At 38.0% G+C, this 27,596-nt stretch overlaps 1 protein-coding gene across 11 annotated transcripts in view; it reads left to right on the plus strand.

Moving 5' to 3' along the window:
* The first annotated feature begins 1,152 nt into the window (after window positions 1-1,152).
* Window positions 1,153-27,596, plus strand: part of LOC115263194 (SCY1-like protein 2) — a 447,209-nt gene continuing 420,765 nt past the window's right edge. For all 11 annotated transcript variants that reach the window (XM_062852674.1, XM_062852676.1, XM_062852679.1 and 8 more), the window contains exon 1: window positions 1,153-2,057. The gene's annotated coding sequence lies outside the window, so the exon portion shown is untranslated. The remainder of the gene's footprint in view (window positions 2,058-27,596) is intronic.

Raw genomic sequence — 27,596 nt, forward strand, 5'->3', positions numbered from 1 at the left:
ATCCATTAATCAGAACGTGGTCAATTTGCGATTTCGTTTGTTGTGGTGATCTCCAGGTGTAACGATACGGGAGGCTGTGCTGGAAGGTGCTACGAATGACCATGTTCTTGGAGGCGGCGAAATCGATGAGGCGTAGGCCATTTTCGTTCGTCAGCTGGTGGGCGCTGAACTTTCCAATCGTCGGTCTGAATTCCTCCTCCTGGCCTACCTGAGCGTTTAGATCCCCTATGATGATCTTGACGTCGTGGTTTGGGCAGCGGTCGTACTCGCGTTCGAGCTGCGCGTAAAATGCGTCCTTGTCATCATCAGTGCTTCCGGAGTGAGGGCTGTGCACGTTTATTATGCTAATGTTGAGGAATCGGCCCTTGATCCTCAACCTGCACATTCTTTCGTCGATCGGCCACCAACCGATCACGCGCCTCTGCATGTCGCCCATCACTATAAAAGCTGTTCCCAGCTCACGTGTGTTGCCGCAACTCTGGTGGATTGTATGATTACTTCTAAACGTTCGCACCAAAGATCCTGTCCAACACACCTCCTGCAGCGCTACGATTCCGAACTCGCGGTCCTTCAGTATATCGGCGAGTATGCGGGTGCTCCCGATGAAATTGAGAGATCTGCAGTTCCACGTACCGAGCTTCCAATCGCAAGTCCCTTTTCGTCGCTGTGGTCGTCGCCATTGGTATCGGTTCGCATTCTTCTCTTGTTGATTTTCCGGTGCTAGTCTTTTTTACGGCTGGCTCGCTGGGCCTGACCCCAATCCACTAACCCAGGGAGCTGGACTTACCTTCCCGGAAGCTACGGGTTCTGCATTGGCATTTCCTCCAACTACAGTGTTAAATAGCTAGGCTCAAGCGCCAGTCTTCGCCAGGGGTGGTGTTTTTAATGGGCGCCCAGGAGATAATATTTTACCTGAGCTTCCACCCCCATTTGTATTTTATGTATCTTTTCTAAATTCTGCATCTATTCTAATTGTCAATCACCCCTGCCTTTTGTCTTATCTTTATTTTCTTTATTTTCTATCTTCTATATTTTATTTCTATCCTCTATTTTTTACCGTAATATGCAAACTCCTCCTACTCGGGAATGAACTGAGCTCCAATCGCAGCTGAAAACCGACGACCCGAGATGCACAGAGGAGGAGCGCTTTGAGGGGATGCCACCATTCGCGGTCGGTCGTTCGTTCTCAGCAACACTACACGGTTCCGAACCGTACAATCCAGGGTCCTTGCCGTACACCGACACGAAGGGCCAAGCCGTCCCGGAGTTGAAATTCAAACTTCAGTTTGGATTAAGACATTCAGCTGTGCGGTAGCATTTGGAACACCTTCTTGCGGATAACTAGTGCTCACACTACAACTGGTGATTGGTTTGTGAAAGTTTTCTGCATCCAGCACCCCGTCACCGTTGCAGCCCCGTCTCGGGTCATACCACTTGCCCCCCTCCTTCGCTGGAGAGCAGTGGGGTTTGAAGTAGTGAAAAGTGCTTTGGGCAGAGGAAAAAGTTTGTTCTCATTGAGGCGGAAAAAAATCAAGAGGTCATCGAGCGCGGAAGTTTTGGCAGAAAAGTCGTAAAAATAATTTCACGAAAGTAACGAAAATATGAATACTTTAACCTTCGAGTGAGAGCGAGAGATAAATTATCGATCGGCGGAGGTTTTTCCTGCGTGCAACCTCCTGGCATCCAGGTGAAAAAGAAGCAATTTTTCATCGACGACGACGACGACGACGACGACGGTTCGTTCTGGGAAGTGAGAGGTAGCACAAAGTGCGTTGGATCTGCGTTGAAGCGTGAATTACGCGAAGCTGCAAATTGGTCAGTGATAACGTTCGGAAATATTCAATTATTGTACTCGTTAACCTGAGTGATTCCGTGCTGGAAGGTTGAATTCCGTTTCCGTTGAACGAGGAAAAAGGAGATTTTGTGGTGATTGTGCTGCAAGTGATATTCTTGGAAGTTCTGCTCGGAAGGAAGAGCAAATTTGAGTAAGAAACCATAGACCATCAGTTCGGGGAAGCATCTCGATTGCAATAATCATCGCAGCGAAACTTGGAAAGGTAAGGTTTCGTCGATCTATCTTTTGTACATATTCCTTATTTATTTTTGGCTACGATAATGGATAGATAATTCATTTTATCGGTGAATCTAAAATAGTGTTAGAGCGTTCACTGCTTTTATTTTACACTTCAGTCATTCGTTTGATAAAGATTTTACTCTGTGTGATAACGAGTAGAATCTAGTGGATAACTGACACTGAGGAAGTTTACAAGTTGTAGTCGAAGTACGCGTATCTGTCAAAGGATAAGAAAAGGAGGGTGGAACTAAAAGGTAAAATAACTGATTACACTCATTCGAAGAGGGTATTTAGCTTAGAGGGTTCAAAAAGTCGGTACAAGACTATTTCTTTTGTTTTCAAATTGATTGTAAGAACTTCAACAGAATAAAAAACGTCTTCCAGTATAGTTTTATTGGTTGACTTTTATGTATGCTTTGATATGTACACTTTTAAAAAGACGAAAAGAGATGATTTTAATATTAAAACATTGCATAAGCATTGCTCATGACAAAAAAACTATTGGGATCATCGCATCACCAGCTCAAGCCTAAGTCTTTAGATTAGACCTTTTTCACACATATCGTAATTAAACAATCTGATAAAAATATATCTTTGATATGGTATGTCCTCTTGATGAATTGATGTGCTGTTTCCGGCAATATTTTAGGCAATTTATGGGAATTTATGGAGAACGTAGACACTGTTAAAAATAGTTGAGATTGTAAGATAATTGTAACAGGTAATAAGAGAACAAAAATGGCTGCCTGAATAACTGCTTTACCTTTTCCCGGACACAAATCTGCAGATCCACCAAACAAGTTGATCTGAAAATGCAACTCGTTGCTTGCTTACACGCAGTGAACAGCTAGTAGCATTTTCAGACCAATCCGCTTGATGGTTTGTACTCTAGAAAATGCGAGGCGAAATACGTTACTTGGAATCTAAACGCTGGTGGCTTTCACCTTTTAAACTTTTCAATGTTTTAAACAATTGTTTCAAAAAGGTATTTTTCCTTTTTTTTAATTTTTAATAGGTTATATCAGCCATCTCACACAGCTTATTTCATTGTGGATCAAAATATAGAAATGATAGACAAAAAAGTTATAAAATGGAAAATCTGGATTTAAGAAAATTGCTGAGATACGCTTGTTGGCGCCAGAGATGGAAAATAATGAAGATTGCAGCTGATCAGACACAAACCAAAAGAAACATACTCGTTAACAGCAGGGGCCTGAGAATACTCGCACTTCTTTATTCGTGAGTAAACGAAGCTGGCAAGCACTCGCATGTGATTAGCGAAGCTTCGTGAGTTTTTTGCACTTTGTCGGAAAACGCATTTTAACGACTGGCGGTGCTGCTTTTCAGGAACAATGAAGCATAAAACATTAGCTTGTGTTGGATAATCACTGGATTTGCTATTATTACCACAATAAAATGCATTTCCCGCACCTCCACCTTCACGATTAAAAACTCATGAGTGTTTCTGTTTTTGTTTTCTTACTCACGAAGCAGGCGGGTGCGAATAAACTCACACACTGTTTACTCTCGGAATCGTGAGTAAACCTTGTGTTGGCTTTACACTCGCGAATTGCTTCATGATGAGAGTAATTCCATCACTGGTTGGCGCACATATCAGCGTTCATGGAATAATCATTGTCGGTGGAATTTCATTTAGGAACGATTACGACAACACACTGTGACCAAGGTTTTGGTTGTTTCTCTTCATGTTTCAAGGAGTTTCACACACAGTATAGCTCTTGATGAATGGACTGTATTTCAGACTTAGACGTATAACAAGAGTACCAGTGGATTGTTACTTATCTTGGACGAATGGTTTACTCTAACTTGATCTGGATTGTTCGCGCGTGTTCTTACTGAGAGTCACTTGTACTGCGAGTTACAAGGACTATTCTTTTGATCTAGGTTATATGGCGGTTTCATAAGCATCTTAGACACAAACATTTTTAGACGAACAAACATTGCAGTATTTAGATTCAACAGAATACTTTACACAACAAAGGTTCTACAGTGGACACGCATACATGAGCTCTCAGATGACTATAGTTTCAGTTATACCGACGATTGCTTACAAAGATGCTACCAACTTCCTACAGTGAGACATAATTATTCCGAATCGTAATTTAGGCATAAACAAGGTTTTCTGAAATGGTTTTAACCCGTATGCATAATATGCAATAAAAAGGTGTATAGTAAAATTTAGCACGGTATATCTATATTTTGTATGTTTTTTTAAAGTTTTCATGTAATGAAGAGTTTTTTTAGGGTGATCGAACATTGCTTACCGGTGCGATAACTGCAAATTTGTTGCACTTACCGGACTTGCAGTTAAAAAGCATTGCAGTTAAACCGTTTGCGCCGACCGAACGTCTGTATACCACAGAACAACCAACATGAATTCAATTTCCATCTCAATCCACACTATGCTGTCCTTTGAACCTTTACATCTCTTTCTGTAAATCAACTGCGCTGTGGATTAACAACAGTCTCGACAAAAAAACACGCTCTCGCTATTTTGTTCGTAGGCACCATCAGAAAGTGGGCATCGTTTGTTTCTTTGGGTTTTACTTTGATCCCATATGGGGTATATGTACCATACCTTGGCCTAATATGTAAGCCACTTTGACAATTTTGACCATAACTCGTGAATTAATAGCACTAGAAATGATATGTTGACCCTATCACACACTCCAGACAATGCATGTTTCACCACTAGGATGTAAACTAACGTAAATTTTCAAGAACTTGCTTAGAGTAATGTGGGGCAAAAGTTCGCACCTAACAGACATAACAAAATAACTTTTGAACGAAAAGAAAACAATATCGTTTTTTTTTGTTAAACGGGTCCCTGTAATGTTGCCTTCAAAACGTAATACTAGATTTTTTCGCGTTTCTTTTTTAGTTTTAGTAATAGGGTATTGGTTCCCTTATTAAGCATGTTGCTCCCATTTTCATCCTACGAATAACAAAGGATTGCAACGCTGTTTGTTTTGTTTCTTATTTTTGTATTTTTTGTGTGAGCAGGCATGAAAACAAAAAAGAACGAAATCAATCAATCTTAATCGCTTGTTTTCGAATAGGATGAATATGGGTGCGTGAGATTACTTACCCTACAATTTTTAGAACAAGTACCCCACTATGAGGCAAAAGTTCACATTGTGCTGGGCAAACCTTGTACAGGGTAGTTTATTGGTGTGATGTTCATTTATTTCATGTTAATTCATGTTCGTCTTTTCACTCTAGCCATGAAATCTGTTTCTTTCTGTACTTAGCATTACGGCCCAACTGGAATACGACCTGGTGTTCAGCTTTTGTCTAGAGTGTGTTTCATTAAGACTTCCACAACTATTAGCTAAGCGCTGTCCTTCACAGCATTACTGAAGTTGTCAAAATACATTGTAGTTTCTATACGAAATTACCATTGTTTCAAAAATTCTGTAATTATATTGATGTACTAGACTCAGAAATCTAATGAGGACTTTTGCTCCACAGCAACTGCGAATTTTTGCCCCACTGTCGAGGTTTTAACAATGTCCCTTTCTGTAAGAAATAATAGTAGTTTATTGTTTATTCGAGTTCACCTCGCGAACTACTGGGGATTTTTTTTTATTACCGTACGGGTTTGGGCCGAAGGGTCTCAGATTTTCATGAAACTTTTCCACAGGCAGGGCTAATGGATATATGAACAAAAAAAAATGAGGAAAATTCAGGGTCGCCTATTTTCCCTGAAAACTCAGGTGGATTTTTTTTGTTTTTCCCTGACACTACTTACTTTGAAAAATCATAACTCAAGAACGAAGCATCGTGGAAAAAAGTTTTCAGAAATCAAAAAAAAAAAAAATATGAACTGGAAAAAGTTTCCCACAAAATTTTCCATAGTTGAGAAAATTCGTAAAGAGAAGTCGGAAAAAACTATGCCCGAACTTGAGGAAAATTTTCGAAAAAATATTTTTGAGAAGGTTATTTTATAAGCTTTAAGGTGAATCGGGACGCTGTGTTATTTTTCCTATCTTCCCTCTCTTTCTAACAATTTGCCTCGCGATTTTGAAGATGGTAATCTCGATTTCTATCGCACAGATGAGGCTGAAAAACAATCAGCATATGCACTGCAAGTGAGTATACACAATGATAGATTTTTGTTCCATTATATGAAGTAGAATCTGAGATTACCATCTTAGTAGAAACAGAGCAATGGCGGATATTTCCTCGACCGTCCCGTCCGCCCTTAATCGCTGAAATTTTTGGAATGCATTTTTTTTTCGTTTTTAAGTTATGGCCAATTTTGTTGAATTTTGTTGAAAAAAGTCCAAATGTGCCATAAAAGCCTTTTCTTTGAAAAATCATAACTCAAGAACGAAGCATCGTGGAAACAAAGTTTTTCAATGAAAATGAAAGCAAATTTTCTCAGGAATCCAAAAAAAATATAAAATGGAAAAAAAATTCCACAAAATTTTCCACCGTTGAGAAAATTTATAAAGAAAAGCCAAGAAAACTATGTTCGAGCTCGTGGAAAATTTTCAAAAAAAAAATATTTTTGAGGAGGTAATTTCATATGCTTTTATCGCTGGAATTTTAGAAATGCACTTAATTTTCGTTCCTGAGTTATGGCAAAATTTGTGGAAAATGACCATATAATATAAGCTTTTAAGGTCATTTTCACATAATTGACCACAACTCAGTAACGAGAAAAAGTACATTCCAAAAAATTCAGCGATCAAAGCTTATAAAATTACATTCCCAAAAATATATTTTTTTGAAAATTTTCCACGAGTTCTGACATAGTTTTTCCGGCTTTTCTTTATGAGTTTTCTCAACGGTAGAAAATGCTGTGGAAAACTTTTTCCACTTTTTTGGATTCCTGAGAAAATTTGCTTTCATTTTTATTGAAAAACCTTGTTTCTACGATGCTTCGTTCTTGAGTTATGATTTTTCAAAGAAAAGGCTTTTATGGCACATTTGGACATTTTCAACAAAATTGGTCATAGCTCAAAAACGAAAAAAGTGCATTCCAAAAATTTTTGTTCATATATCCATGAGCCCTGCCCATGGAAAAAGTTTCATGGAAATCTGAGACCTTTCGGCCCAATTTGTACGATAATAAAAAAATGCCCTACTATTGAATAAAAATTCTCCGATATCAAGAGTTTATGAGATTCTTCTTCTTCCTGTACCTACAAATTCTTATTCCAAAAGGTCCAAAAATTCTATCAAAACACCTATAAACACATTTTTTGCCTAACTCTGCCAAACCATAACGAAATCGTTCCAATTTTTATTGACGAGTAGCTGACCTGTATATGTGTTTGAGTTCTTCACTCGTGCTCAGAAAAATATCCACTGCGAACTTTTGCCCCACATTATTCTAATTACGTTGAAAAGATTCGATGCGATGGTATGCAATGTTGGGCTATCGCTATGGTACAAAAATTGGCCTATTAGTGGATTTAACGTTGGCCTATTGCTTTCCGAGCGCTAGAACCACTTATTCTCTTATTTTTTCAATATTTCTGCTGAAGTAATATCACTGTTTGCTCACCAATCTTACTTTAAAATTACATTTTCGGAGCCAAATTTTCACAAAACTATAAATAAATCACTTAAAATACAGTTATATCTTAATTTATTAACAAAAACAACGCAACCCAATTATTGTGTTATATTTTTACAGTCACCGCAAACAAAATCTTTCTTCCTGATCTTTTTTCTGGTTCATACGTAAGCAATGTTGTTGACGTCACTTTACTAATGAGCCAAAAAAATGTTCTCAATATTCGGCCCACATTTAATTTCTAAAATAGTTATTATTCGTTGAAAACAAATACAAAAATTCAAAATAGCGTGTTTGACCGTTGTATCAAATGTTCAGTTATCGAAAAATCAATTCGAAATGTACTAGAATCATGCCATTTATGATCAAGTGTATATACTACCAACTAAGCCGAAGAATCATGTGACGGTTTCATTCCATGTTAATGCTCCAAAGAGCTTAAATTGAAACGAAATGTTTCAGTTGTTTGTCGCATAGCTTTTCCGATCTCCAGTTATGCGTGTTTGTTTGCGTTTTTGGTTTACGTTAAGATAGGCCGAACGAGAGGACTATGTCAACGAAACATCCCGATACTTGAAACTGTGCGATCGCAAAAGCTATATTTTAGCGCTCGTCTTGAAAAAAAAAATCACACTTGATTTGTTATGGAGAAAGTTCAGGTTTTAAAAAATCGTTAGAAGTCACCCACACACTCATGAATATTATTTAACCCTCCTAAGATGGTAAGGCGCACCAAGATGACATAGTGCACGTTCAGCGAGCCTGTCTTGGTTATACTGATCCAAATATCCTACTAGGGTTGAGGGAGTGTTTTTTTTTATTCTTCAATCACTTAACCTAATTTACAGCTCTTTTGTCCACTAGGGCACTGCGTGAGCGATTCCAATTATCGGCTGCATTTACACTTTGTACAACGCCTAAATGTATTCTATTCTAATTCTTCTACATCGAACTGGTTGCCGTTGCGCTGCTGTCACCATCTACCCTATCATGGTAGAATGATGAGCACGAGGATGTTGATGTTCGTTTTCCAGTCCGATTGGGGGTCCATTATGAGTTGCCATTAGACGATATTCAAGTTTCCGGGTCCGTTAGAGCATATGCTCAGAAGAGGATTAGGTGTCAGCTGCCCTCGGGGGAAAGAGTAACTGACGAAAAATTGCAAGTGGCCGGGGCTGGGATCGAACCCATGACCATCCACTTATGAAGTGAACGTGTAGCCACTACGCTACGGGCCCCGGACAAGGGAGTCGTTTTGGAAAAACATGTTTTTTCTAGAAAATCTGCGAAGCGTTCCGACACATGTTAAAAATTTATTGATACAAAAGTACAATGAATAATTGTGGGATGAGAGTGGTTTTGTCAGAGTATGGAACGTTTGGAACGTTAAGTTTGGAAGAATGCTGCAACAAACCGAGTTTTTAAGTCGTTCAGTTTTTGATTTTAGCTGACTAGCAGAATAATCGAAATTGTTCAGGGAAAAGCCAAGGGAACACAAACATCATTTCAATCAAATATTTAATCCAATCTCCCCGATAACACACAGTGTGGTTTATCGATAATTTGAGGGAAATTAAACAATAATATTATTCATGGCAGCATTTCCAGGAATCCCTTCTGATATGAAAACAAGCAAATAGTTTCCCAACAAGTGTAATTGAACCAGTAAATTACAACCCAAGCAGCAGCATTCGCTTCAATTAAATCCAGCAATGCACCGTGTGGTAGGGGTACTCGCTGAGCTTCCTCGCCATAACCCTTTATTCAGGCACCATTCCGGAACTCACCTGACGCCGTCGGTTACTACCACCACCCATCACCGTCTGGTCTGACCGATCCGAAACTGCGCTACCTACCTACTGTTTGTGTGAAAATTGATCTTAACAAGTGCAAGTTAATGCTTCCGCCACACACATTGGAAAGGAAGCAGTATGTAGTCTTTCTGTGGTCCGGAAAATCAATATGTGTATGTATGAAAGTGCCTTTTGCTTCGATTGCGCGATGCGCTGTTCTAAGCCAAAGCATGATAATCGCAAGCAACATACATTCGTTTGCGCCTAAGGAATTGGCAGTAGGCACGCGATGGGTGAAAGCGGGATGAAATGGGCCTCCAGGTGAATATGTTTTTTTTTTTAATACGAGCTGACAAATACTGAAACATTCGACTAAGTTCTAATGTTTTATGTTTTCCCGAGATCAGAAAAAAAATAATAGCACATTCTGATATGAATATCTAAAAATAATTATGGTGTGTTTACTTAAAGGAAGAGATCTGGAATTGATATATAAAATTAACTTCTTGAAAATAAGATTTTTTTTATCTGTATTAACGAGATTTTTAGCCCTTGGCTAGCTCAATCTCGAGACCCACGCTTTACCACCCTTCCGAAGGAAGATCCCACATTTTGCGAGTTTGTTGGGAATGGGATTCGATCCTAGGTCCTCTGCGTGATAGTCAAGTGTTCTAACCATCACACCAGGTCCGCTCCACTTGATTAACATGATAAAATCTAGCCAAGAGAATGCCCAAAACCTTACTCTTTGCGCCCTTTCTGTGCACTGGCCAAGTAACAATCGCGGCAATAGAACGAATGTGAAGCATAGCAGCTTTATTCTCCTCTTCCATGGAAAATAGAAGCTCATTCACATAGAAATAAAAAAAAACGTAAACTTGTTTGGAAACGTAGGTCCTGGGGAATCTGTACTAACTTGGTTATTACCACATTTCATTGATAACTCGTTTCCGTGGATACTTCAATAGAACTTTATGAAGGTTTTGTTACTACAAGACCCTTCATTGTGGTATGCCATAGAGGATCATGCCAGGGATCTAAAAAAACATAATCCTGGGATACTTTCCCGGAATTCCCGAGATTTCCCGAAAATTGAAAAAAATGGCAATAGTGTGGCAATATGTTTATTCTAAATTTTCTTTACCAGTGTTTACATTTTTGTATTCGATTCTTCACTAACTGGCAGGTGACTACTGGATCTTTTTCTAAGACAATCATGCTTTTGATGAAATTTTCGTTAATATGCTACTAGTTTTTTTTTGTATATCAGTATGTGGATTCTGAGGATTGATTTAGGTTATTTCTAGGTTGTTGTGGTAGTATTCCTGGAATTTATGGCCATATTTCTTGCAACATTTTTAATTATCGAAAAACTCTGTAGAGTCTTCAGTTCTTTTTTTTTTTCTCGGTAGGAGCAGATCGTTAAAAATAATTTGAAGGATGCGATGACTACTTCTCTTGGAATTTCAACAGTGATTCCCAAAATGGGCGAAAACTAGGTTCAAGGGGGCTAAAATTAGATAAATGAAAAATCGGAGGCGGAAATACTTCCCACAATGAATAAAATTCATCAATTGAACGAATAGGTAACACGGAGTATCTAATCTGTGAAATCGTGGAAAATAGATTCTGTTTCAAAACATGAATAGAAATTGGTTTAATCACGCAGAAAAAAATATGGTAGAATCAAAAATATTTGAGGTAAAATCAAACAAATTGTCAATTTGTTCAGACCACAAAAATAAAACTGTTTGGAACAAATCAAACGCCTGATTTGAAGCAAATGTAATTCATTTCTGACTAGTTATGTTAGAAACAATTGCATTTTTTTAGTTTTGTGTGGCAGGTCGGCCCTGCGGGGATATTTATTTTCCCATTATTGCCCGTTGTGAAGATTTATAGATTCCAACGCAAATAAATGATTAGGCTCATTTTCAGCGTAGGTGCGTTATAAATGTTTGTTTACAATGAAAAACTATCACCAAATGTGTACCTAACAACACAGCGTAAAACACTCACCAGGACGCGGTCTGGTTTTATATCTGTGGGCCCACGCAAGAAAATTCCACGCAACTAATTTTCGCGCAGGAGTCTAAACAGGTGGAATCTCCGCAATAAATGTTCAAACTCTTTCCCTGCGCCGGGAAAGATTCACCTCCCCCGTGGCACTTCCAATGCCAACATCATGTTCAGGTCTCAAGAAAGCAACAAAATTCCATGAATACTTTTCAGCAAACATTTTTTTGCAGGAAGAAATCGTCGATCTTGCAGCTGTAAACTTGTGCGGAACTTGTGCTATGACATGACTTGTTTTTGTTATCCACGGTGGAACTAGGTGCTCCTCAATGGGTATTGAAGAAATCAATATGTAATTGAGTTTGTATTAAAAATTTAAATTAGGGTTTCAAACATTTTATCAAATTATCGAATGAACATGAACATTTTTGTTTCAAATAAACGGTATTTGTCTCGGTGATTGCACAGAAACGAGTGTCATATCTATTTTGGTTAGTATTTCCGGGAGGATTCCTTAAAAATCTTTCTTCAGGAGCCTCCGGATGTTTTATTTGCCAATCTGGAAATCCCAAATAAATATTGAGGGAATTTCCAACAAACTTCCTTATCAAACATGTTCACTACAGAGAGTTGCTTGTCTCACTTCATGGGAACATTTTACTTTGATTCTGATTGGTTCGAGTTTCCACTTTCCAGTCTAATCATGATGAAGTTTTAGCCGGATTTCATAAGCACTCGGCTTGTGGAAGCTCTGGAAGACGATCTCCAGAGTAAATTATTATAAGTTTTCTAGTGTGATAAGTCATTAAATTTCTGGAAGTATGCCAAAGAAGCAAATTATTTTTTATCTTCTTTCAGCTTTTAGGTGAGAAAGTCCTTGAAATGTTTCAAGAAAGCCTCTTGAATTCATAATTTATTTGAGAATTTCTTCCAAGAAGCGTTTACATTTTGATGTTATATTATTTTGGCTTTAAAGGCTGTAGTAATGCTTTATTCAGGGTGTCTACTACCTGGACAAACTTGGAAACCTGGAATCCTCAGGGAATTTTATATAAAACCCGGAATACTCAGGGAAGATCGTGAATACTCAGGGAAATTTAGCATCGACAAAAAAAATATAAACATTGGGTCGCATGAAAAGAAATTAGCAAATCTTATTAATTGTAGATCTACTCAGAAAAAGAGTCCACAGAGTTTACTACATCGTGGGTATAAATAAAAAAGCATTGATTTGTAGTGGTGTGTATCCATCTAGAAAATCGGCTACAACGAGTTTTCGAGAAATTCCGTCAGGGTTTCTTTCTGGAAGTTCTTTGAAGATACCTCTTGAAATTCCTCCCAGAGCACATTGGAGTAAATCACATCAAAACCTGATCATAAGTGGAAAAACTCAAAATGAAATAATTGGGTTTTCCGTTGTGTTTTTGCCAAGTGTAGTTATCGTGTAATCGTTTGACAGCTAAGCAGTGTACAAATGTTTTGATTACGCTTATCAGAAGAGGTTAAGTGAAGCTGAAGTTTAGCCGTTTTCTTTGATATAACTCACAGCGCGTGCTAGTTTTGACCGTACAAAGTGAATGAAATTGATAGTCAATCAATTCAACAATGCAGTTTGTTAAAGAAGGTTAATGTTGTTATTCTGTTAATTTGAAACCCAAACAAATTGACGTTGAATTCACATACAATATATATATATTCAATCTTCTTAAGAATCTCCCAGATATCGCAAAAAGACGATTACTAGACCTGTTCAACTCATTCATGGAGAACAACATCGTTCCGCATGAATGGAGACAGGTCAAAGTAATAGCTATTCAAAAGCCTGGTAAACCAGCGTCTGATCATAATTCATACCGCCACCGCCCAATTGCTATGTTATCATGTTTAAGGAAATTGTTGGAAAAAATGATCCTATCGCGACTCGACCATTGGGTTGAATCCAATAACTTGCTTTCAAATACACAATTCGGGTTCCGCAAGGGCAAAGGAACAAACGATTGTCTAGCGTTGCTTTCAACAGATATTCAACTAGCCTTTGCGGAAAAGGAGCAACTGGCTTCAGTTTTCTTGGATATTAAGGGCGCTTTTGATTCAGTTTCCATAGAAATATTGTCAGAAAAACTGCACAATAGTGGACTACCCGGACTTTTAAACAATTTCTTGTATAACTTGTTGTCAGAAAAACATATGAGCTTCAATCTCGGACAACTGACAACTTCCAGAATTAGCTACATGGGCCTACCCCAAGGCTCATGTTTAAGTCCCTTGCTTAATAATTTCTACGTGAAAGACATTGATAGCTGTCTGGAAGGACAATGCACGCTAAGACAACTTGCAGATGATGCTGTGGTTTCTCTCAAAGGCCCGCATGCAGAAATGTTGCAAAGACCATTGCAAAGTTCCTTAAACAATCTTTCCATTTGGGCAAGAAATTTAGGGATCGAGTTTTCTCCGCAAAAAACTCAATTGGTTGTGTTTTCTAGAAAGCGGAACCCAGCCCAACTGAAACTCAACCTTTTGGGAATAGAAATCGATCAATCTTTGACTTCGAAATACCTTGGGGTCTGGTTTGATTTAAAAGGCACTTGGGGTACCCAAATCAAGTATTTGGTGCAAAAATGTCAACAAAGGATCAATTTTCTACGCACAATTACCGGCACATGGTGGGGTGCTCACCCGGAAGACCTCATAAAACATTACAAAACGACTATTCTCTCGGTTCTCAAGTATGGCTCTTTCTGTTTCCACTCAGCAGCAAACTGCCACCTATTAAAGTTGGAACGAATTCAATACCGTTGTCTGCGTATTGCCCTCGGTTGCATGCACTCAACGCATAATGCGAGCCTAGAGGTCCTGGCAGGGGTGAAACCTCTCCAGAACCGCTTCTGGGAGCTCTCGCTAAGGTTACTTATCAAGTGTGGAGTGAGCAACACACTTGTGATTGAAAACTTCGAAGAAATGCTCACTCTGAATACTCAGTCAAAATTTATGGGAATCTATCATTTCTACATGTCATCTGACATAAGCCTCCCAGGTCATAATCCACCTCGTGTACACTTCACCAATGACAGTTCCTCTGTTAAATACGATCTGTCAATGAAACAAGCTATTCATGTAATTCCAGATCAACTTCGATGTATATCTATTCCTCGCATTTTTAACGAAAAGTACCAACATGTCAATTCCTGTAAGAGATTCTTCACTGATGGGTCTCGCATAAATGGATCCACTGGTTTCAGTGTCTTCAATGAAAATTTCGCCGCCTTCCGCAAATTTCAGGAACCTTGTTCAGTTTATGTTGCTGAGCTGGCAGCAATCAACTTCGCTTTGGGGATGATTTCCAACATGCCCGTAGACCATTTCTTCATCTTCTCGGATAGTCTTAGTTCGATTGAGGCACTCCGGTCGATGAAACCTGTTAAACATCCATCTTACTTTCTTACAAAAATAAGGAAGCAGATGGGTGCACTGGTCGAAAGATCCTACAAGATTACCTTTGTATGGGTCCCCTCACACTGCTCAATTTATGACAATGAGAAGGCGGACTCTCTCGCAAAGGTGGGCGCACAGGAAGGTGAGATCTATGATAGAAGAATTTCACATGATGAATTTTTCCATTTAGTTCGCCAGAGTTCTCTTCAAAGTTGGCAAAATGATTGGCGAGATGGCCAGCTGGGACGGTGGTTACATTCCATTATTCCTAATGTTTCCTTGCGAGCGTGGTGGCATGGTTTGGATGTAAGTCGAAATTTCATTCGCGTAATGTCAAGGCTTATGTCCAACCATTACTCGCTAGATGCGCATTTACACAGGATTAACCTCGCGTTGAGCAATGTTTCTACTAAGTGCGGTTCCGGTTATGATGACATCGACCACGTAGTTTGGCAATGCCCGGATAATGACGCCTCCAGAGCACTACTTTTGGATACCCTTGAGGCCCGAGGTAGACATCCCTTTGTTCTTGTGAGAGATGTGTTGGGCACTCGCGATGTCACTTATATGCTATGCATTTACGACTTTCTTCGTTTGTCTTGTATATAGGTTTAATTCTCTTGTGTTTTCTCCCTCAGTTTTTTTTCTCTGTTTTCGTCTTTGTGTTGTTCCTGGCCATCCGGCAGATGAAAAGCCCGCTACAATCTGGTGCTGAATCACTACGAAGACAACGAATACGCCATTACGCTACACAGATAAAAATAATGACATTTACACGTCATGTAAACTTAATTTTGGTAATGTAAACTTAGTGTTATGATGGTTTACATGATATATCATGTAAATTTACATTATATGTCATGTAAAAACTCAGAGTTATGCTGAATTACATGACATATAACGGAAGTTTACATGATATTTCATGAATTTTACATGATATGTCATGTAAACTTCTGTGATATCTCACGCTCCAGTTATGTGCATCATATGTCATAGAATTTTACACTCTTTTTTCGATCTGTGTATACCTTCCGGATGAGCTTCAGAGAACCCTTACCCCCAGTCCTTACCACGCCCATCCTAAAAGCATATGTGACCCACTAATCTCGAGCTGCCACGAGTACCCTGGCTCCGTCCCGTACTAACTATGTTGCATAAGAATCAAATTTGTACATAAAATACAAAAAATGAATTTTGGCTCCGCAAAGCGTTAAACGCGATTGAGCCCCAAATAAATGAACTGGTTAAAAAAAATACATACAATATATGAAAATATTGAAAAAAAAATTGATGGAATCCTTTACCGTACATTCAAAATGAAATAAGTTGATTTTCCGGCTGTTTCCGGAAAATCTGCGTTTAGTGTATGATGAAACTATTGTTTCTCTTTCAAATGCAGAAAGAAATCCTTCCGGATGTTTCCGATTTCAAAAGTTACAACACTTTAAAAAAAATCGTGATAATTATAATATTATATGATATTATTTGCCTCAAAACACTATTTGGCCCTCTGAACGTATTTTTGCTAAAAACTAGAACTCAACAGCTTTCAAGCGAAAAAAAGAAGTTTAAAATCGGTCAACTGGTTCAAAAGTTGTGATTTTTTGAAAAATTTTAGTTTCGAAAAATCCTGACTTTTACAATCATAAAGTTGGTCACCCTAATGACGAAGTAAAATAATACGAAAACTATGAAATACGTTTCATTACTAATTTGGGTTGCATTTGGGTTGTGAAAATGCGTGAAAATAATTTTGATCAGTTTTGATGTACTAGGTGCTCCACTGTGCATTGGTCTTGATAAACATTTTTGAACTCCTTCCGGATTCCTAACAGAATTTTTCCAAAATTCGAACATTTCGTTCCGGGGTTCTTGCTTGAGAATTCATATCTTTATACAGAATTCCCCTAGAGGATTTCCCAGTATTGCATCCAGAGTTTCCGTGGGTTTCTATCAGGATTTATCAGGAGATCTCCACAAGAGCTTCTCTCAGGACATACCGCAGATGTTGTCGTGAAATTTCTGTTAAACTTTCTCTAATATTTGTTAGAATCCCCTTTATAGAGTTATTTCTGGTGCTTCTACTTAAGCTGCTCCAAGAGTTTTTAGGAGTTTTACACTAATTTTCTGGAGGGATTCCTTCCGGCATTTCTTTCAAAATTTCTTCTGTGGTTTTTTCAACAAATTTCGATAGTTTTGGTTTCCTCCTTGGATTTCTACAGCAGTTTAAGCTGGTATATTTCCCAAAGGTTGTCACGGGATTTCTTTTGAGATTTCTCTCGAATTTTTTTTCGAGACTTCTCTCAGAAGATTCCTTCGATTGTTGATCCTGGGATGTCTCTCAGAGCTTTTCAGATTTCAGATTTTATCCCGGACTTCCTCCTAAGATTTTTTGGAGAGTTTTCTGGGATTTATTCAGGAGTTACTGCCGGTATTTCTCATGGAGTTCGTCCCGTGCTTTTTTATATATATATTTTTAAGGCTTTTCCTTGATTATGTATTATCTTGCAGTGATCCATTTGAGATTATTTTCTTACTGATTTTTCTAGAGATTATTGCAAGAGCTGTTTTCGGAATCTCTACCAGAAATTAGCCCGAGATTCTGGAAGCTCATTTTTGGGATTTATTAAAAACATCCTCCCAGGGTTCTTGCAAGATTTTTTCAAAGTGTTTTTGCTCGGAATGTCTTCTGGAAGAACTTACGAGATTTCTTGTAAGAAATTCCCGGATAATCTTAAAAAAGTTCTGGGACTAAAGAAACTAAGCACGAAATCCCACAAGAAAATCCACGAGAAATATGTCTCTGGGAGAAATGCCTGGAGGAACTTCTGCAAACATCCCGAAAAAAATTGTTGGAAAACTATCCCAAAACCGCAAACATAAATTCCTGGAAGAACTTTTTTTGAAAAGATCTCTGGGAGCAATCTAGCGAGAAACTCTGGAAGAAAGTCCGGGGATACATACTCAAGCAGAGACCCCGTGATAACCTTGAAAACCTGAAATCGTGAAAAATACGTTAATAGTAAAGACTTCTGGATATACTTGGGAAAACTGGAGCAAGCCAGATAAGATAATTACAAGGAAAAACTTAGCGAGATTCTGGAAATGAATTTAGAGGAGGAATTCTGGAAACATTTGAAGGAATAATCATGGGTAGAATTTCGAAATCTCAACATCAGCATAGAGTACACGCATCAAAGTTTTTATTCAAAACTGTGTATGGAATTAACCGGTCAAATAATCTATGGAATAACTGATTGAGCTCCTGATTGGGGTTTCCTGATTTTTTAGAGTAGGTATTTGAATGTCATTGTAGGTGGTAATATCAAATATCCCTAAAACTTTTCACTTAAGTTTTGAGGAAGTTTCTGTATGAAAAGAAGGAATTGAAATAGAATTTAAAAAAAATTGGGCTATTTTTTTATTTTTAACATTTAAAATTTCCCCCTGAAAAACCTGAAAAACTATAGGAACTTTTTTTGTCTTATGAGTAGACACTCTGATTAAACAGGCATCATCTTGGATATTGATCCGCCATTTTGGTTATTTAGGTTGCTATTTTTGGACTTCGGAAATCCTTCCTATACTAAATATACCCATATTGAAAAAGCCTTAAACACCTTCAAATACCCGCCATCTTGGAGTTTAGACCGCCATCGCGAATATTCTGGTCGCTATTTTTGGAGTCCAGACATTTTCCCTATGCCAAATATATCCTATATTGCATGATTTTAGAGCCTGAAACACAATTCAACAGCCACTATATTGAATTTTGAGCATCCATCTTGAATTTTTGACCGCCATCTTGGATATTCCGGTTGACATTTTTAGAATGCAGACATTTTTTTCATACCAAATATACTCATGTTGCATGGTTTTAGGGCCTAAAACTTCTTCAAACAGCTGCCATCTTGGGCTTAAGACCGCTTATATTGTATATTCTGGTCACCAGTTTTGGAGCTCAGACTTCTTCTTCATACCAAATATTTCCCATATTGTATAGTTTTACAGCCTAAAACTCTATTAAACAGCCACCATCTTGTATTTGGAGTCGCCATCTTAGATTTTAGACTACCAACTTGGATATTTTGATCGCCATTTTTGAACTCCAGACACCTGAATTGCATGTTTTAGCCAAAAACTACAGATACATTCCGCATACCAAATACGTGGATACACAGTTATGGATCACACACGGTTACGGATCAATTCGATGTTTACGGTCGTATGTTGTAGCTTAGCATGGCATGGCGTTTCATAGTATAGTGTTTATGCTATAAAGATTATGCTATGTTATGTCATGCTGTGCAGTGAGGCGACATTTGACCGTAAACATCGAATCGATCCATAACCGTGTGTGATCCATAACTGTGTATCCACGGTATACCCATATTGCTTGGTTTTAGAGCCTAAAACTCAATTAAACTGTCGACATATTTAATTGTGGGCTGCCATCTTTTTAGGCCGCAATTTTGAATTTTGAGCCGACATCGTGGAATTTATGGTCTCCATTGTAGATTCTCGCACAAAATTCGTCAACCATGCTAAAAGTTACAAAAATCGGCACAATTTGATGTGACGCATAATGGGGCTTGGTTCAGTTTTATATACGACCAGTTTTACCGGTTCAGGTCCAGTTCACCTAAATGGCCATAACTCCCCTAATAAAAATGTATTATACACTGGCGATTGGGGGAATGGTTGTATCATTCCGTTTATGATAAAGATGATAACCCGAAAGGGTTATTAAGCACGTTGTATCATACTTTTCTATTAGGTTCCGGAACGCTTTGACCGATCCGGACCATTTTTAATAGCAAACCATGCGGTAAAATTCCGGTTTGATTGGTGCTAAAATCCGAAAAATAGACGAATGGGAAATGCCTAAAAAGTGAGAAACCTTTTTTGTACACAGAAAAACAGGGGGTGGCCAAAATGTTTGGGATAGGCAACTTTTTTTATTTTTCACAAAAAAGCTCATCATGCTGTGACTTTTCATAGAGCGCATCAAAAATTCTCAAATTTTGACTGTTTGTAAACCTAAAAGATATGCATCATTAGCACAAATTTGAGCTCGATTGGTTAATCTTTCGCAAAGCTAGAACCGTTCTCGTAAAACACTATTTTTTAGGCAACAAATTTTTGAACTGTCATATCTCGGAAACTAGTGAATTGAGTTGAATGTAATTTTGAAAGTTTATCAACAATGTATTAATACTTCACAAGTTATTTGCATCCTCAGCAAATGGCGGTTATCCTGAATAGTGACTCGTCGTCTGAATGAATCCAAAATTAGACAGGGGTATACCACAATAGATCACAATAATGGTCGCAGTGGTTGAAATCCCAACAAAAAAAAAAGTTATTAAAGCATAGGTACTTTTTGAGCTTTAAAAAAAGTTATCGTGAATTGAAACTTTTTGGATCTTTCTGTAAAAAATGTATTTTTTACATCAATGTCAATAAATTTTAGTTTTGATATCCAAACATTTTCTACTTCTGTTCTCAAGATATATGTAATAAGATATATTAGAGTATATTTGGATTAAAGGAAAACCACATTTAGTAATTTTTGAGTGGTATTGCAGTGTTGACTTATTTTCCTCTATATGGGGAAAAATGTCAAACCGATATAACTTTATTCTACGTGAAAAAATATAACATTTTATAACGTCGTACCAAGTATCAATATACCCGGGCAGAGTTCAAGTACTGACGATCAAAATGTGATATTGGTTTGTTTGAGATAAGAGGTAAAAGTACTGAAAATAATAACAAAAAAATGTTCTTGAACCATCTAACCAATAGCAAAATATGATATTTGAAGATCAATCAAATAGCTCACTGCTATTGGTTAGATCTTACCATGAGCTAAACGTGCTATGATGATGATGTTCCAGGAGTAAAATTGAGATATTATTTTCAGTACTTTTACCTCTTATCTCAAACAAACAAATATCACTTTTGTTCTCCATATCAAAATATGCTATTATTGAGTTTTTTTCCTCTGCTCGGGTATTGTTGATAAATGTTCAAAATTTCATTAAATTCGGTTCACCGGTTTCCGAGATATGACAGTTTAAAAACTAGTTGTCTAAAAAATGGTGATTTACGAAATCGATTATAATTTCGCGAAAGATTCATTAATCGAGCTCAAATTTGTACCAATGATGCACATATAACAAACTAACAAACAGAAAAAAATGATGTTTTTAGATGCACTCTAAGAAAAGTTACAGCTTGTTGAACTATTTTTGTGAGGGAAAAAAGTTGCATATCCCAAACACTTTGGCCACCCCCTGTGTATACGCACACATGCATACACACACAGATATCTCATCAATTCGACGAACTGACTTGATTGGTATATGTGACTTGGCCCTCCGAGCCTTCTATTGAAAATTCGTGTTTTGAGTGAAGATATAGCCTTTCAGTATACTTTGGTGTACAAGAAAGGCAAACTATCCCAGAAAGCTTTTGAAGCCTCTTGTATCAATTTAGTCTTCTATGGTTACTCCGAGCGTACCGCCATTCTACGGAACTCGATTACTACATATCTGCAGGATACTTTAATAAGCGTATTTATGATGATTGATGATTTTGTTCTACCATCTATTGTAGCAAGGCAGCTGCCTATAGCACTGGAATAATCTGAAAAGCGATTTGATCAAGATTGTGCTGTTGTTAGTGATCAGTCATTCTCCTGTATGAAGGGCCAAAAAGGGTTGTGCGGACCCGCAAGCAGAGACACTTGCGCGAAACCCGCGTCAGGGGAAAAGAATCTCCTTCCAAAAGAAAGTTCTCACGAACAGCAGCACAATCACCCGAGCAGAAGAAAATATCAAAATAATAACAACGGAATCACAAAACCTGTTTTTATATCTCGGTTTGTTATTATTAACTTATTAAGTCATCACCGTTCCATAACATGTTCTGTTGGGCAATCTTATTTTGGTATATTTTCCTTAAATTACATTTCAATCACTTGTTTTGTTGTAGCACAAGTTCAGTTATTATTGTGTCATTGAGACTAGTACAAATATTTGATCATTAATATTACAACATAACTAGCTTTGCAATCAAAACTACACCATTCGAGATTTTTGTTGTTCACAGCATTCCGTGAGGAACTGTAAGAGAAAATATTATTTTGTCATCAGTTCATCTTCTTACTGACATTACGTTACAGAGCCAACTTATCAGCCTTTTGTTTTATAAGCACTTTGAAAAGTATACCTGTTTTTTTTTTGTTCCAGTTTCAGTTAGGTATGAATACGAAAATAGAGAGTGTAATAGAGTGTTAGCCATTTTATGAAACATTCTGGATCAACTGGTGGAATTCAACGACGAACAACACATTCTCGACAAAAATGTAAAAAAATAAGTTATCAAGAACTCCATTGATTATTTTAGACATTTTATTTTTATTGATTTCACTGCATCGAGCCCACTTAGATTAACTAGGATAAATGTGTCAATCAATGAGGTAATAATGTAAATTAATCTTATAAACAATAAACCACCTAATAAAGGGTTTCAAAACGACGGTAGTTTTTCATCGTAAGCTGTTTGGAAAATAAACGAGAACTATTGTTTCTCTCTGTTTTCGATAAGAAATCGCTTCCGACAAAAAAAGCGTCCCAATTATGAATGAAACATTTAACAATAGATCCTATTGTTGCGTATCCCATTGAATGCATGTGGGATTTTGGAGGAGTTCCTATCCGCAACAGAAAAAAAAGCAAATTTTGTTTTCAGATTGTTATCAATTACGTATTCATATCAAAATTTGTTATTAAAATATTTTCAAAATTCGCTGTTATTAAGTTGTTATTGAAACTAACAAAACATATTATTAAACAGGTCTTCCAGGAACATTTTTTTGTTATAATATTTGTTATTTTGCCGCTTATGACAGACAAGTTTATAACAGGATATGTTATGTAAATAACATGAAAATAACTCTTTCCGCTACTCAGTTATTTTTCCAAAATAACACATTTTATTATGCTGTTGCTATTCTCGTCTGCTCGGGCAAGCCCTCGATTGACAGAATACTCCCAATAGATGGGGTCGAAGAGCCCGCCCTCAATCCACGAAATGTTAACAACAAGGAGGAGGCAGTTCCAGGCTCCTGTCCAAATCGTTTCAATTGGGTGCCCTGATGGTCCCACCCTACCCGTATATAGTTTTATATATGTTTATGAATGAATGTCAATATGGAGAGATCTCACCAATTATCGTAGAGCCTTTGGAAATGGTGCTGTATAACTCGCCGTACTGTTGACTTCTATAGATAATTCCGTAGTATACGCCGTTTAAATGCGTAAATTTTTAGTTATTCCGGCATCTCTGTTATGCTGTTCACGGCATCGATCACGACCATGACGACTCACATCGAGTAAAAAGAAAACAAAGCATGACACCAACACCACTTAGCCACCTGACCAAATCCATCTTAACTGCACCAACTTTTCCTCACTTGGATGATCTAATCCAGGCCGACCACCCTTTTACTCACATATGTTATGCACAAATATTTTTTAACGCCAAAAACTTCCGAACTAACAGGCGGTAGGCGGTTCGCCTGTTGTACTTCTCCTGCACGATCATGTACCCGCTTGTTTATCAAACGCACTGACGTTCCTTCCACCCGTTCAGTCCACCAGCTATCTACTCACTTTTATAAGCGTAGTTATGTTCCAAATAATAATATTTATTTTTATGCAATTCAGTATCATAATTTCTATTTATTTCAGTATCATAATGACCTACTTTCCCGTACCGGTTCAAAACGCAACTGAAATGAGTTGCATAATGAAAAATAGTTGCATAATATTCATTATGCAACTCATTTGAGTTGCATTATGAACATTAATGAACATAATGAAAAAAAATCATTGCATAAAATTTTGTATGGAACGCGTTGCAAAACTCGATTTTTTCAGCACTCTTCGTATTTATCCAACTCGGCAAGCCTCGTTTCGTGCTGAAAAAATCTACTTTTTGCAACTCATTACATAAATAACTATTATTGAATTTTCAAGAAATCCAATGTGTTGTATTGAGCATAATGTATATGAATGAGATGATGGAAATTATAGTACGTGTTCCTGACAAAACTTCTTTTTAAATTATTTCACTAAGTTGGGGATTGCCCGAGCCTTCCAAATAGACGAATAAGTAAAAAAAAGTTTGGGGTGGTTGATTTCATACCAAAATGGAACATTTTATTCAGATTCCCCCTACGTCAGTAGGTTCGTCGTCGTCGGTCTGCCCTGGCGCTTGACCAGGCACAGACCGACCACATCGTACGCGACTTCATTCTGGCTTTCCTCCCGGTGGTCACCACGCGAGATGGTGGTGGCCCCACAAATGGGTTTGCATGCTTCGGATGCTTGTACAAACATGGGATTCCCATCAGGATTAAAATGGTCTTATTTGGGTGGTACGCTACTGGGGCACATTCCGGGAAAGGAGCAGTGGCAGCAGCAGCAGCAGCAGGTCAAGAGGTTAGTTCTGAGGCAAATTGTAGGGGAAAATACCTCGCGCGAGGCCCATCCTTTTTCGGGTCGTTTGTGAACCGGAGTTGGGTGGTACCGGTGCTGTTTGCACACGAAATTGCCGGTTTTGAAGACGGGAGTTAAAGGTAATATGAGAAGCGTGCTCATGCAGTGCTTTGATGTGCCAACAAAAGTGGAGTACTTGAGCTTGTTTGTTACCATCTATCAGTAGCAGAAAGGTTTAAGAAATGAACTCAGGTTTTGCAATGTGTGGAAATTTTCTTGGGACATAAATTTTCTTCAATTTTCACTCCGAACATTTTTTTTTATTTTAATTTCCTTATTTTAATTATTTTTTTTAATCTTCTCGAACCTGACGAGAGAAAAGTCATGCAAACATAGCGTGATGGCTCGTTTTGTCACATACTCCTTTAATTTCATTTATCTCTTACTAATGTATCACCTTCCGGGAATAGTCAGTTGAGTCATGGATTTGGGTGAGCTATTACGTACCAGCCAAAGCTCTTTATCCGCTTTTCACAGGCCCTTGCCTTTGAATCAATTTATTTGGTGAGCAGTATAGTAATTTGTTTTTGTTGGTTTAGGATAGCGTTGATTTTGACAAACATGTTCATCGGTGGCATACAAAATTCGTAGAACTCAGTCAGAAACAAAAATGCTCGTCTAAAAAGGTATCCTCCTACCAACAATTTCCTACTATTTTTAATCTCTTCAATTTGGACTAGGGATCGGTTTCGCAATCTCTCGTGAATTGTGTTTACGATTCATCACCGCTGATAATCCATCAATTCATTGGGTTGCAGCGTATCTAGCGAGCCATTTGCTTGCCTTGCCTCTGGCTGAGAGTGCTAAAATAAATTCGATTACAAAATCCCAAAACAAATTCCGGCTCTCGTTCTGGAGAAAAACCGCTGACGTTGCCGTTGGCCGCTTTCCACATTGGTGCTCCAGTTCGAATTGTATCCGCAAGCACCATTCATTCTGCTTCCATGGAATTCAATTAAAAGTTGGCGCTAAAATTTTGCAACCGGATTTCGTTGCTGCCCGGTGTCCAAGTTTGAATAATTACAGGATGGTGAAACAATTTCTGAGTTTGCTAGTCAGCAATGTATCGTGAGTTATTCAGAATTATGCAAAGTAACTGTTTATTTGTTTTTGAACAGTTTAAAGCAAACTAGCTTCATATATGATTCTTTTTGTTTATTTTTCTACCATTACAACCCAAGTTAGCCAAAGTCTGCTTTTTAGCGGCTTTCCGGGCCCGTATGAAGCTGATCATCAATATTAACTTCTTTTCCCGATCAGCCTAGATAGTTGTGTATTTAGAGTCGATAGTGGTCATTTCAACTGGCTAAGAATAGTACTACGGATCTTCTGTTCCAGCAGTAGGAGTCCATTACTCAGGTGACCCCTAATTCATGGTGTTATGCGGCTTTATGCTTAACGTGCCTTAAAACAAATGGTTAGGTGGTATAATATGAACCTCATTGCAAACGGAGCCTGTGGAGTACCAGGGCACCCTCCACAACATATCCTGCTGGGTTCCAATTTAGTGCTTGTTTGCAGATTTCGTTTTCGCCCCTGCTTAGAGTGTGGCCGATCCACCTCCACTTTCGCTCTCGAATTTCTGTCGCTATCGGCTTTTGATGACATCGACTATAAAACTACACGTTAGAGATCCAATTGTGAGGTCACCGTGTAAGAATTATATACCGTAGGCATCAATTAATGAAGACCTGTAACCGTTGAGTGTTCTCCACTGATACACACCAAATTTCACTAGCGTTCAGCAGCACAGATTTCTCGTTCGAGTTGAAAATTCAAATTTTGGTGCGCCGACTATTCTGATTGTTTTTCCATACATTTCTCAAGAGTCCATTACACGAACAAGTTTGTCATTGTATTCCGACAATGGGTTTAAGGTCATCTTCTATATAAAAAAAAACCCTAATTAATCCCCCTAGCGGTGATATTGCCTTTCTCGTGCCTTCCAAAACCCATTTTAAACCAAATTAAAGTAACATGTTGATGAATATTGCCCTTTTATCTGTTTGAAAAAATTCATTTCATTGCACCAGAAATCATATCGTTTAACTGGCTTCCGTTTTGTTTGATATTTAATAGCATCGTTTGTCTCTTTAAAATGAAAACCCGATTTTTTTTGTATGGGCCGTAACGCTTGGCCATACTCCCCCCTCCCCCTAGAGCGTTACGTAATTTGTGGACGGCGTCTAATATGAGTAAATTAAGTTTACGTTTGGTGTGCATTTTACATGAATAATAGTCACAAATGACTTTATTTATCTTTGAGTGTACACTGCAAAAACGAAAACGAAAAATTTGGAAATTTGCGCCAGTAACTTGCATGCAACACCTTACTTGCACACAACTGCTCGCGCACGTGCATGCAAGTAGCCCCCCCTCACACGCCTATGGAAAAATGGACTGCTCGCGCATTTAACAGCGATGATGGTTGTTTTGAAACTCCAATTTCGTTTCTTTTGTCCAGGATGCAGTACGATACATTCGATATTGTGACGGGTGCGACAGTCTGAAAGTCTTCTCGGATCGGCCTACCGTGAGGTCGCCATTCACCGCTCGTTTCATATGATTTATACTAAATCAGGACTTGAAACTCAGGACTACATCAAAGATGGGCTGATCGGAGAGCTCATCAAAGAACTTCAGCTGCTGGTGAACTGAATGCGACGCTCAATGCGTATATAAGCCCAGCTTAAGGTGAAATGGGAGCGCGTCCAGGTGCCTCGCATTTTCGGGAGCACCGATCTCGTCATCCACAAATTGCCCGAAAACGAAAATTGTTCTCAATGTTTACCACGAGCAGAGATGCCAGATATACAGATTTTTCTGTATTATACAGATTTTTAGAGGTTGATACAGACACGATACAGAGTACAGAAAAAATACAGATTTCATGATCATGATACAGATTTTTCCTCCACATATTTGTTTCCTCATACATTCACGCAAGGTGGAAAATAAAATGATAAAGATTATTGTTCACATTTGACCACATTCCATTAACCTTCCGAAGGTGCTCAAAAAAAGTTACGTTTAAGGTGTTCGGGTCATATTGACCCGGATTTGGTACAACGATTTCACAGTCATTTCTCAATAAAATAATAAAGTTTTTGTACTCAAAATTATCGTTAGGGCTTAAATTTTGTGGATCCGGCTCAAAACTAAGG

Source organism: Aedes albopictus, chromosome 2, assembly GCF_035046485.1.
Source record: "Aedes albopictus strain Foshan chromosome 2, AalbF5, whole genome shotgun sequence".
Classification (NCBI taxonomy): domain Eukaryota; kingdom Metazoa; phylum Arthropoda; class Insecta; order Diptera; family Culicidae; genus Aedes; species Aedes albopictus.